General features: G+C 41.4%; 1 pseudogene across 1 annotated transcript in view; it reads left to right on the top strand.

The window, feature by feature from the left end:
- LOC143982474 (olfactomedin-4-like) overlaps positions 1 to 8,024 on the top strand; it is a 39,580-nt pseudogene extending 31,556 nt beyond the window's left edge. The window contains exons 5-6 of the transcript XR_013274465.1: positions 3,181 to 3,387; positions 7,084 to 8,024. The product of XR_013274465.1 is annotated as an olfactomedin-4-like (transcript). The remainder of the gene's footprint in view (positions 1 to 3,180; positions 3,388 to 7,083) is intronic.
- Positions 8,025 to 12,191: the final 4,167 nt, after the last annotated feature.

The raw sequence follows: 12,191 nt of genomic DNA, 5'->3' as shown, positions 1-12,191 counted from the left end.
AATCTGCAAAAAAAAAAAAAGAAAAATTTAATTGATTCTAACAGTCTGCAGGAGATCTGCAAAAAAAAGAAGTGAAATGGCTGTTAATAGTCTACATGAGATCTACTAAAAAAGAAATAGATGCTAATAGTCTGCAGGAGATCTGGTGAAAAAACTAAATATATACTAATAGTCTGCAGGAGATCTTATTAAAACAAATGGTAATCTGAAAAAAATGAAAAATGAAATAGATAGTATCTATATTCTATTCTGTTCTATTGTTCTAGTCTATTCTCTATTTCTATTCTAATCTTTTCTATTCAAATTCGAATTCATTCTATACGAAATTTAAATGTCAGATATATATATATATATATATATATATATATATATAAAACCATCTTCCGAAATTCGAATTTAGTATATAATGATTTCAATTTTAATAGAAAAGATTTTAATAGAATATAAAAGAATAGACTAGAAAAACAATAGAACAGAACAGAATAAAATATAATATATTGTGTTCTGTTCTATCGTTTTTCTAGTCTGTTTTCTATTTTATTATAATCTTTTCTATCCAAATTTAAAATTAATTCAAAAATTTGAATTCATACTATTCGAAATTCAAATTTATTCTATTCAAATTTGAATTTCAGAAGATGGTTGTATATTCTTTCTATTTTATTCTATTAAATAATTTTTTTCTATTCTGTCTTAATCTTTTCGATTTGAATTAGAAATTTTGGAAGATGGTTAGTTACTTATACTTACTTATATACAGTGCCTTGCGAAAGTATTCAGCCCCCTTGAACTTTTCAACCTTTTGCCACATTTCAGGCTTCAAACATAAAGATATAAAATTAATTTTTTTGTGAAGAATCACCAACAAGTGGGACACAATTGTGAAGTGGAACGAAATCTATTGGATAATTTAAACTTTTTTAGCAAATAAGAAAAGTGGTGCGTGCAAAATTATTCGGCCCCTTTACTTTCAGTGCAGCAAACTCACTCCAGAAGTTCAGCGAGGATCTCTGAATCATCCAATGTTGTCCTAAATGACTGATGGTGATAAATAGAATCCACCTGTGTGTAATCAAGTCTCTGTATAAATGCACCCGCTCTGTGATAGTCTCAGGGTTCTGTTGAAAGCGCAGAGAGCATCATGAAGACCAAGGAACACACCAGGCAGGTCCGTAATACTGTTGTGGAGAAGTTTAAAGCCGGATTTGGATACAAAAAGATTTCCCAAGCTTTAAACATCCCAAGGAGCACTGTGCAAGCGATCATTTTGAAATGGAAGGAGTATCAGACCACTGCAAATCTACCAAGACCTGGCCATCCCTCTACACTTTCAGCTCAGACAAGGAGAAGACTGATCAGAAATGCAGCCAAGAGGCCCATGATCACTCTGGATGAACTGCAGAGAACTACAGCTGAGGTGGGAGAGTCTGTCCATAGGACAACAATCAGTCGTACACTGCACAAATCTGGCCTTTATGGAAGAGTGGCAAGAAGAAAGCCATTTCTCAAAGATATCCATAAAAAGTCTAATCTAAAGTTTGCCACAAGCCACCTGGGAGACACACCAAACATGTGGAAGAAGGTGCTCTGGTCTCTCAATGTGCAAAACTGATAGAGACATACCCCAAGCGACTTGCAGCTGTAATCGCAGCAAAAGGTGGCTCTACAAAGTATTAACGCAAGGGGGCCGAATAATTTTGCACGCACCACTTTTCAGTTTTTTATTAGTTAAAAAAGTTTCAAAAATCCAATAGATTTCGTTCCACTTCACAATTGTGTCCCACTTGCTGATTCTTCACAAAAAATTTTAATTTTATATCTTTATGTTTGAAGTCCGAAATGTGGCAAAAGGTTGAAAAGTTCAAGGGGGCCGAATACTTTCGCAAGGCACTATATATATATATATATATATATATATATATATATATATATATATATATATATATAATTTATTTATGTATTTATTTTTGATGTACCACACCCCTAGAAGAGCCACTGGTGAATTTGGTCCTATTTCACCCATAGAGCACACAAAGCCAGGCATACAGCATTTTCTCCATTCCTCCATTGGCTTTAACTAGCACTATGGACAGACTATGGACAGACTCTCCCACCTCAGCTGTAGTTCTCTGCAGTTCATCCAGAGTGATCATGGGCCTCTTGGCTGCATCTCTGATCAGTCTTCTCCTTGTCTGAGCTGAAAGTTTAGAGGGACGGCCAGGTCTTGGTAGATTTGCAGTGGTCTGATACTCCTTCCATTTCAAAATGATCGCTTGCACAGTGCTCCTTGGGATGTTTAAAGCTTGGGAAATCTTTTTGTATCCAAATCCGGCTTTAAACTTCTCCACAACAGTATTACGGACCTGCCTGGTGTGTTCCTTGGTCTTCATGATGCTCTCTGCGCTTTCAACAGAACTCTGAGACTATCACAGAGCAGGTGCATTTATACAGAGACTTGATTACACACAGGTGGATTCTATTTATCACCATCAGTCATTTAGGACAACATTGGATCATTCAGAGATCCTCGCTGAACTTCTGGAGTGAGTTTGCTGCACTGAAAGTAAAGGGGCCGAATAATTTTGCACACACCACTTTTCAGTTTTTTATTTGCTAAAAAAGTTTAAATTATCCAATAGATTTCGTTCCACTTCACAATTGTGTCCCACTTGTTGGTGATTCTTCACAAAAAATTTACATTTTATATCTTTATGTTTGAAGCCTGAAATGTGGCAAAAGGTTGAAAAGTTCAAGGGGGCCGAATACTTTCGCAAGGCACTGTATATATATTGGTAAGGTAGATCTTGCAAAAGCCCACTTGAGTGTGAGGCTGAAATCTTGTATTAATTTGAAGTTTTCCTTCTTTCATAAAATAACATGTATAAAAACCATACAAAACTGACAGAGGACTTACAATAGCACTCAATCATCCTTTGTTTACTCATATGCATTAACGTTCATGGCCAACCAAGATAATCCATAAATATAATATAACTGTATTTTATCAGACTGATTTACCTATAGATATTGTACTGTAAGCCTTGGAAACCACACCTTGTCAAATATCTGACATAACACAACATTCTTAGCAAAGTCCTAGCTGACTCAGATTTTACATTTTGCTGCATATATATATTGTTTACCTTTTGAAATATTTATATCCATCTGTTCCTTTTGCAGGTACTTGTGAAGATGGACAAATCATCAACAGCATCAGTGAACCATTATTAGTTCAACTAAACTTGCAGGGATACAATTATTTGTATGGAGCATGGGGGAGAGATTCACGACTAGGAGCTGATCAGAATGCCCAGTGGGTGGTTCCCCTAAGAACTGATGGAAGGATTCTGGATTATCTGTATTGCTACCCTTCATATAATGATCTCATACTTAACCACTTTCAGACCGGACCATTTTGCTGGTAAATGACCAGAGGTCTTTTTACACTTTGGCACTGCGCTGCTTTAACTGGTAATTGCGCGGTCATGCAATGTTGTACCCAAACAAAATTTGCGTCCTTTTCTTCCCACAAATAGAGCTTTCTTTTGATGGTATTTGATTGCCTCTGCGATTTTTATTTTTTGCGATATAAACGTAAAAAGACCGCAAATTTTGAAAAAAAATGATATTTTCTACTTTTTGTTATTAGAAAAATCCAATAAACTCAATTTTAGTCATACATTTAGGCCAAAATGTATTCAGCCACATGTCTTTGGTAAAAAAAAAGTCAATAATTGTATATTTATTGGTTTGCGCAAAAGTTGTCACATCTACAAACTAAGGTACGTTTTCTGGAATTTACGCAGCTTTTAGTTTACGACTGCCTATCTCATTTCTTGAGGTGCTAAAATGGCAGGGCAGTACAAAACCCCCCCAAATGACCCCATTTTGGAAAGTAGACCCCCTAAGGAAATTGATAAGAGGCATGTTGAGCCCATTGAATATTTTATTTTTTTGCCTCAAGCGATTGAATAATGACAAAAAAAAAATTTTTTTTTTTTTTTTACACAAAGTTGTCACTAAATGATATATTGCTCACACATGCTATGGGCGTATGTGAAATGACACCCCAAAATAAATTCTGCTGCTTCTCCTGAGTACGGGGATACCACATATGTGGGACTTTTTGGGAGCCTAGCCGCGTACGGGGCCCCGAAAACCAAGCACCGCCTTCAGGCTTTCTAAGGGCGTAAATTTTTGAGTTCACTTCTCACTACCTATTACAGTTTTGAAGGCCATAAAATGCCAAGATGGCACAAAACCCCCACAAATGACCCCATTTTAGAAAGTAGACACCCCAAGCTATTTGCTGAGAGGCATGTTGAGTTCATGGAATATTTTATATTTTGCCACAAGTTGCGGGAAAATTACAAACTTTTTTTTTTTTTTTTTTTTTTTCACAAAGTTGTCACTAAATGATATATTGCTCACACATGCCATGGGCATATGTGAAATGACACCCCAAAATAAATTCTGCTGCTTCTCCTGAGTACGGGGATACCACATATGTGGGACTTTTTGGGAGCCTAGCCGCGTACGGGGCCCCGAAAACCAAGCACCGCCTTCAGGCTTTCTAAGGGCGTAAATATTTGACTTCACTCCTCACTACCTATTACAGTTTTGAAGGCCATAAAATGCCAAGATGGCACAAAACCCCCACAAATGACCCCATTTTAGAAAGTAGACACCCCAAGCTATTTGCTGAGAGGCATGTTGAGTCCATGGAATATTTTATATTTTGCCACAAGTTGCGGGAAAATTACAAACTTTTTTTTTTTTTTTTTTTTTTTCACAAAGTTGTCACTAAATGATATATTGCTCACGCATGCCATGGGCATATGTGAAATGACACCCCAAAATAAATTCTGCTGCTTCTCCTGAGTACGGGGATACCACATATGTGGGACTTTTTGGGAGCCTAGCCGCGTACGGGGCCCCGAAAACCAAGCACCGCCTTCAGGCTTTCTAAGGGCGTTACAGTTTTGAAGGCCATAAAATGCCAAGATGGCACAAACCCCCCCCAAATGACCCCATTTTGGAAAGTAGACACCCCTAAATTTAGGGGTACACTAGTGAGACTAGGTAATAAATGGCGGGTGCCCTGAAACTATAAAAAAATAACTAACCAACCAGCGTCACCTGTAACAGTTATATGGTGATCACTGGTGAAAGGGTTAACTAGGGGGCAATCAGGGGGCTTTATGCGGTAGTATATGGGGGTCCCTGGCGCTATAAAAAGCTGCGGCGAACCTAAATACCTACTTGCCTAACTAGCGTCACCTGTGACACTAATACAGCGATCAGAAAAACGATCGCTTATTAGGCTGGGTTCACACTGGAGCGATGCGGGAACGCCACGAATGCGCGGCGGGTTCCCGCATCGCATGCCTCCCGGCGGCAGTTCACACTGCCCTATGCGAACTGCTGGGAGTGTCAGTGAAATGTTACTGACACCCCCAGATCAGTTCGCATATCGCAGTGCGATCTGCAAACTCGGATCGCATGGTGTGAACACCCATGCGATCCGATTCTGCTGCGGGCCAAAAAAAGGGTCCCGTGCGAATTTGCGGCGGGTGCGGCGGGTGTGGCGGGTGCGGCGAATGGCTGAACTCGAATCGCACAGAGATCGGATGTGATTTGCACTGCAGTGCGAATCACATCCGTTCTCAAACCGCTGCAATCTGAACCCAGCCTTAGTGACACTGGCGACGGGGGGTGATCACGGGGTTAAACCTTTATTGGGGGGGTTAGGGGGGTACCTTAGAACTAAAGGGGGCTAACCCTAACTGCCCTAACAGTTATTAGTCACAAATGACACCCGCCGGGTGATCAGGGGGTTAAACCTTTATTAGGTAATAAATGGCGGGTGCCCTGAAACTATAAAAAAATAACTAACCAACCAGCGTCACCTGTAACAGTTATATGGTGATCACTGGTGAAAGGGTTAACTAGGGGGCAATCAGGGGGCTTTATGCGGTAGTATATGGGGGTCCCTGGCGCTATAAAAAGCTGCGGCGAACCTAAATACCTACCTGCCTAACTAGCGTCACCTGGGACACTAATACGGCGATCAGAAAAATGATCGCTTATTAGGCTGGGTTCACACTGGAGCGATGCGGAAACGCCGCGAATCCGCGGCGGGTTCCCGCATCGCATGCCTCCCGGCGGCAGTTCACACTGCCCTATGCGAACTGCTGGGAGTGTCAGTGAAATGTTACTGACACCCCCAGATCAGTTCGCATATCGCAGTGCGATCTGCAAACTCGGATCGCATGGTGTGAACACCCATGCGATCCGATTCTGCTGCGGGCCAAAAAAAGGGTCCCGTGCGAATTTGCGGCGGGTGCGGCGGGTGTGGCGGGTGCGGCGGGTGCGGCGAATGGCTGAACTCGAATCGCACAGAGATCGGATGTGATTTGCACTGCAGTGCGGTGCGAATCACATTCGTTCTCATAAACCGCTGCAATGTGAACCCAGCCTTAGTGACACTGGCGACGGGGGGTGATCACGGGGTTAAACCTTTATTGGGGGGGTTAGGGGGGTACATTAGAACTAAAGGGGGCTAACTCTAACTGCCCTAACAGTTATTACAGTCACAAATGACACCAATGCAAAAAAAAAAAAAAAAAAAAAAAAATGACATTGGTGTCACTGTGACTGGGGGGCAGGGGTAATTGGGGGGGTGATCGGGGGGTAAAGGGGGGGTGTGAGTGTGCCTGGCATGTTCTACTGTGTGTGGGATGTGTTGGTGCAACTCACTGATCCGCTCTCCTCCGTGTCGGAACGAAAAATACCGACACGGAGGAGAGAATACATCACTTCCTCTCCTGTGTTTACATTACAGGAGAGGAAGTGATGTCACCGGGGATTTCTATTCGTCGGGAGCGATCGCGAGGGGGTGGCCATGAATGAATGGCCGTCCCCTCGTCCGGGATCGCTCCCGAACGAAAACCGACCGCCGCAGGCACCGGGCGGGGGCCCGATCGGGCCCCCGACCCGCGGGAGGCAAATCACGTACATGTACGTGCTTATGCCTGCCCGTGCCATTCTGCCGACGTACATCGGCGTTAGGCGGTCGGCAAGTGGTTAATACAGGTCGAGTACACAGGTTATTTTCATCATCTGAAATTGGTCAAGGTGGCGGAATTATCCTGTACAATTGGAATTTGTACTATAACTGCTATAACACCTTGAACATCTGTAAATACGATGCGTCACGCAATGCGATGGCCAGAGCGGCTCTCCCTGGTGCCGCATACAACAACAGGTTCTCCTACACACACACTGCTTGGCAGGACATGGACTTCTCAGGCGATGAAGAGGGTCTTTGGGTCATTTATTCAACTGAGCAGAATGCTGGAAATATTGTTATCAGTAAACTTAATGATACTAGTCTTGTAGTACTGCAGACCTGGTACACCACCCAGTACAAGCCTGGCGTCAGCAATGCTTTTATGGTGTGCGGGGTCTTGTATGCTACGCGAGCCCTCAGCAATAACAAAGAGGAGATATTCTACATGTATGATACCAAAACTAATGAGGAAGGGAGCTTGAGTGTAGTTTTCAATAAGATCAAGCCAAAAATACAAAGTCTGTCCTACAATCCTAATGATCACAGGCTCTACATGTATAATGATGCCTTGCTGGTCCATTATGACCTCTCTTTCACTTCACTATCTAAATCAAAATCTAAAATGATACATTCCAATATAAACCCTATCCATATCAAATAGATAAACCAAATACAATGAATACAAGCTTCTCCATGTTATATATGTCAGATGTTGTAGGACATCCATTTTCATTCCAGACCAATCATGAGAAAAAAAGGTATCAATGTGTGAAGATTTCCAGATTCTGACAGTCCCCTAGAAAATCTAAATACATGAGAATATCACTGATTATTAAGCAAGGGAATATTTAATTTGAATATAACATTTGTTCTGAATGAAATTAAATGATAACTGAATTATATGTAATTTCTAATTAAATAACCGAAAATAAATAAACACTTTAGCATGGCATATGGTGTGAATTAATTTTTGTTGTTTCTTCCTTAACCACTTAAGAACCAGGCCTATTTTTTTACACTTGGTGTTTATAAGTTAAAATCAGTTTTTATTTGCTAGAGAATTGCTTAGAACCCCCAAGCATTATTTATTTTTTTCCAGACACCCTAGAGAATAAAATAGCGGTAATTTCAATACTTTGTCACACCCGTATTTGCGCAGAGGTCTTACAAATGCAATCTTTTTGGAAAAAATACTTTTCAGTTTGCGCTTTTCATTTCGTGCTTTTCAGTTTCTTTCTGAACGGCCGTTCGTCAACCAGACATGTTGCGGAATCGGAGGAGATAACCTGTTATTTATTATTGGCCTTGGAGTTATTACTTTGACATTACTTTTTTGGTTGAATAATAATGATTTGATTTTGTATATTTTCTATATTTTTGGATGCATAGAATGCACTTTTCATTTGCCACGTCACAAATGGTAATTCTTCATTACGAACGCTAGTTTACAAGACCGACCCCTTCTGGCTCGTCCTTGCTTCTGAGCATGCGTGTTTGTACTGTGGACTTTTGCCTGACAGACTTGTGTACAAACGCTCAGGAAATCTGACAACACCCATTTGTCCGCGGAAAATTTTAAAACCTGCTAGCCAACATTTGTTGGCGGAAAGTCTGACAACAATTGTCCGATGGAGGAAACACACGGTGGGATTTACCACCAACAGCCTGTCATCGAACATTTCCGGTCTGAAAGTTTGATCGTGTGTATGCAGCTTTAGTTATTTTTTGTATTAGGATGAACATTTAACAAAACATAAAAAAGAACATTTATAGTATGAAAAAGACAGGGACGTAGATAATTTTTTTTTCTGTGGGGGTTCAGGTCTTTCAAACTCAAAGGCATCATTTACACTTTTATGTTAGGGGAGGATCGATAAAAACATGTGACAGCAGAGTGGGGCCATGAGGCTTTGCAATGCAGCGCAGCAAAAATCCCCATTTAACTGAATAGAACACAATGCATGCAGTTGTGGTGAGGTAGTGTACTCATTAGTACAGCAAGCTCCTCCTAAGCTCCCTAGTTTTTGTTTTTTTTGTTCAGCCTGCTGGGCTGAACTAAAAAATGTTTTACCGTGTGAACCAGGCTTTAGCCCTTGTACACACGGTCGGATATTCCAATGGAAAATATATATTGTATATGTGTATTTTGTGCACGGCCTACCAAAGGATGGTGCCCTTTGTACCTGGTCAATATGGTTGGATTTTACTTACTTGTACTTACAAGTTATGCCCAGTACACAATAGCAGATTTTCCTTCAGAAAAAACTTGGATGGTTTTTCCGACGGAATTCCGCTCAAGCTTGGCTTGCATACACACGGTCACAAAAAAGTTCTTTGAACTTTCAACCGTCAAGAACGCGGTGACGTACAACAATATGACGAGCCGAGGAAATTAAGTTCAAGGCTTCCAAGCATGCATTGAATTGTTTCTGAGCATGTGTAGGAATTTTGCAAGTTGGAATCTGTACAGATGATCGAAATTTCTGATCGGAACTTTTTCTGACCGAAAACTAGAGAACCTGTTCTCAATCTTTTGCTGGCTGGAATTCTGCCAGCAAAAGTCTGATGGAGCATACACGGTTGGAATTTCAGACCAAAAGCTCACATCAGACTTTTACTGGCAGAAATTCTGATCATGTGTATGGGGCATACGCCTATAATAACGCTTATCTGTAGGTACAGTGAATATCTCCTAAACATGTGGTGTTTAAGAGATATTCACATGGAAAGCAGCTGGTGATGTCACCGGTGCATGGGCTCTAAAGGGACGGCATACCACTTGGTTGTACTTCTCCTTGGGAGGAGTGTAGTTCGTTCTGCTCTTTTGTGACCAATCTTTAGCTGACAGACAGCTATATCCCGTTGTCAGCTGACATTGCTCAGCAGGTCCAGGCTGTTGAAAAATCCTCACTTTAAAGTCAGGATTCACCCAGATGCCTGGACCAGCAGCTTGCTCAGCCTCTCAGTGAGCCACTGAGACTCTGAGCCAGTGGCTCCTGCCTCCTCCACAGCCTGGCATTCCAGTGAGGGTGGGGGAGGGTGGCGGCAGAGCCAGGGACTGACAGTCACCACTCGTTACTCACTGAAGGCTGAGAACTGAGTGATCAGTGGTCTTTGATCACTCTGTTGTTGGTCTTAGAAGCAGCTGAGGACAGATGCAACATTGGATCGATGCTCCATCCACCTAGGTAAGTATAATTAAAAAAAAACAAAAACATCTAGTTTAAAGGAAAAAAACCCTCCTAAGAGTCCTCCTTCCCCAAGCAAAGATTCCCACTGTAAAATATCTCCCTCCCTTAAATATCCCCCCCCAAACATTTAAACCTCCCTGTCTCTAAACCGACCCCCCAATAATTATGAAGAAAATCTCCCATCATCCAATCAAACTCCCCTCCCAGAAGCAATTCTCTGCCATTAATCACATCCTGTAAACTTTTCTACAAAAATATCTCCCCTTCTCCAAAAGCAAACCCACCCCCCTTTCTTTAACCCCCCACCAAAAGAAACTCCCCCAGGCTGGTATTCTTACTTCCTCCTTCTCAAAATAGACAGTTGATGCCTCCCCACTTACCAGACCTCAAAATCAGCACGGCACAGAAGCAGGAAAACTTCTGCATCCCCAGTCCTTTAGGTCATATGATATCTCATATCTCAGTGTCTAGGACTTCCTTCAACAGTGCACTGTCAATTGCCTGCATCTGAGACCTCACAGTAATTTCATGATTTTCAGGGGGACCCCTTTTTAAACTGAGAGGATGGGGCACAATAGAAGGGGGCTGGCCACTGCACTCCGAAACTCTGTTTGCTTCTACTGAGCTAAAGCTGAGGCTAAACAGCAGGGACACTTTCTGGGCATGTTGCCAGGATCCTCTGGGGGGGGGGTTGAACACCCCTGACCCCCCCTATCTACGGAATTGGCCCCCTTTTTAACAAATTAAACCACCAAGCTCCTTTTTCACTACCTTGTTATCTCTCGCCTTGACTACTGCAACTCCCTTCTCATTGGCCTGCCTCTCCATAGGCTATCCCCTCTTCAGTCTATCATGAATGCTGCTGGCAGACTTATCCACCTTACCAACAGCTCAATGTCTGCCAACCCTCTCCTCCAATCCCTACTCTGGCTGCCAATCACCCAATGAATGAAATTCAAAATACTAACTACAACATACAAAGCCATTCACAACTCTGCCCCGAGCTACATCACCAATCTTGTCTCCAAATATCACCAAATCGTGACCTCCTACTCTCAAGCTCTCTCGTCTCCTCCTCCCATGCTCGTCTCCAGGATTTCTCCAGAGCCACTCCCATCCTGTGGAACTTGCTACCTCCACTGGTCCAGATATCCCCTACTCTTGCTACCTTTAGGCGATCCCTGAAAATGCATCTCTTTAGGGAAGCCTATCATATCTCCAACTAATCTCCTACCACTTCTATCAGCTCATTCCCCAAAGTTATAACCTTTTGTACCACCTGCCCCACCCTATTAGATTGAAAGCTCTTCTAAGCAGGGCCCTCTTAATCCTCTTGTATTTTATTTTATTGTAACTGTATTGTCTCCTTTTATATTGTAAAGCGCTGTGTAAATTGTTGGCGCTATATAAATCCTGTATAATAGTAATAATAATAATCTATGTCCCTGGAAAAAGAACATTCTCAAAACAATAAAAATGATACAATAAAAAAAAATAAAAAAATAAAAAAAATTGCAGTAATAATAATAAGTGATAATATGCAATACTATGTGAAACAGTGATAAAGTGCACTAATTCAAGAAGCTAAACGGCAAAAAGACAAATATGCATAAATGACTATCCCTAATTAAAAAAAAAAAAATACAATAATATGTGAAACAGTGATAAAAATGCTTGAATCAAATATATAATTTAAAATAAGTCCCAAATAATAACATACATGTGCATCAAAAAGTGATGAGATGTGAAGATCACATGCTCAAAAAACAGTTCTTGAAAGTTGTGTACACAATTGTTCCCACCATCCAGGCATCCACCGGAGTGTGCCTAGCAGTTCACCTTAAACAAAGACCACAACAGGTCTAGTAGAGCGCTTTGGTTTACAAATCCGTAATGGCAGTTCACGTTCCACTCTCCTCTCCTTGCCT

Source organism: Lithobates pipiens, unplaced genomic scaffold (assembly GCF_037356315.1).
Source record: "Lithobates pipiens isolate NorthernLeopardFrog02 unplaced genomic scaffold, aLitPip1_a1.2 Scaffold_1, whole genome shotgun sequence".
Taxonomy (NCBI): domain Eukaryota; kingdom Metazoa; phylum Chordata; class Amphibia; order Anura; family Ranidae; genus Lithobates; species Lithobates pipiens.
The sequence above is the reverse complement of the archived record's forward strand: the minus strand, read 5'-3'. Positions and strand labels throughout refer to the sequence as shown.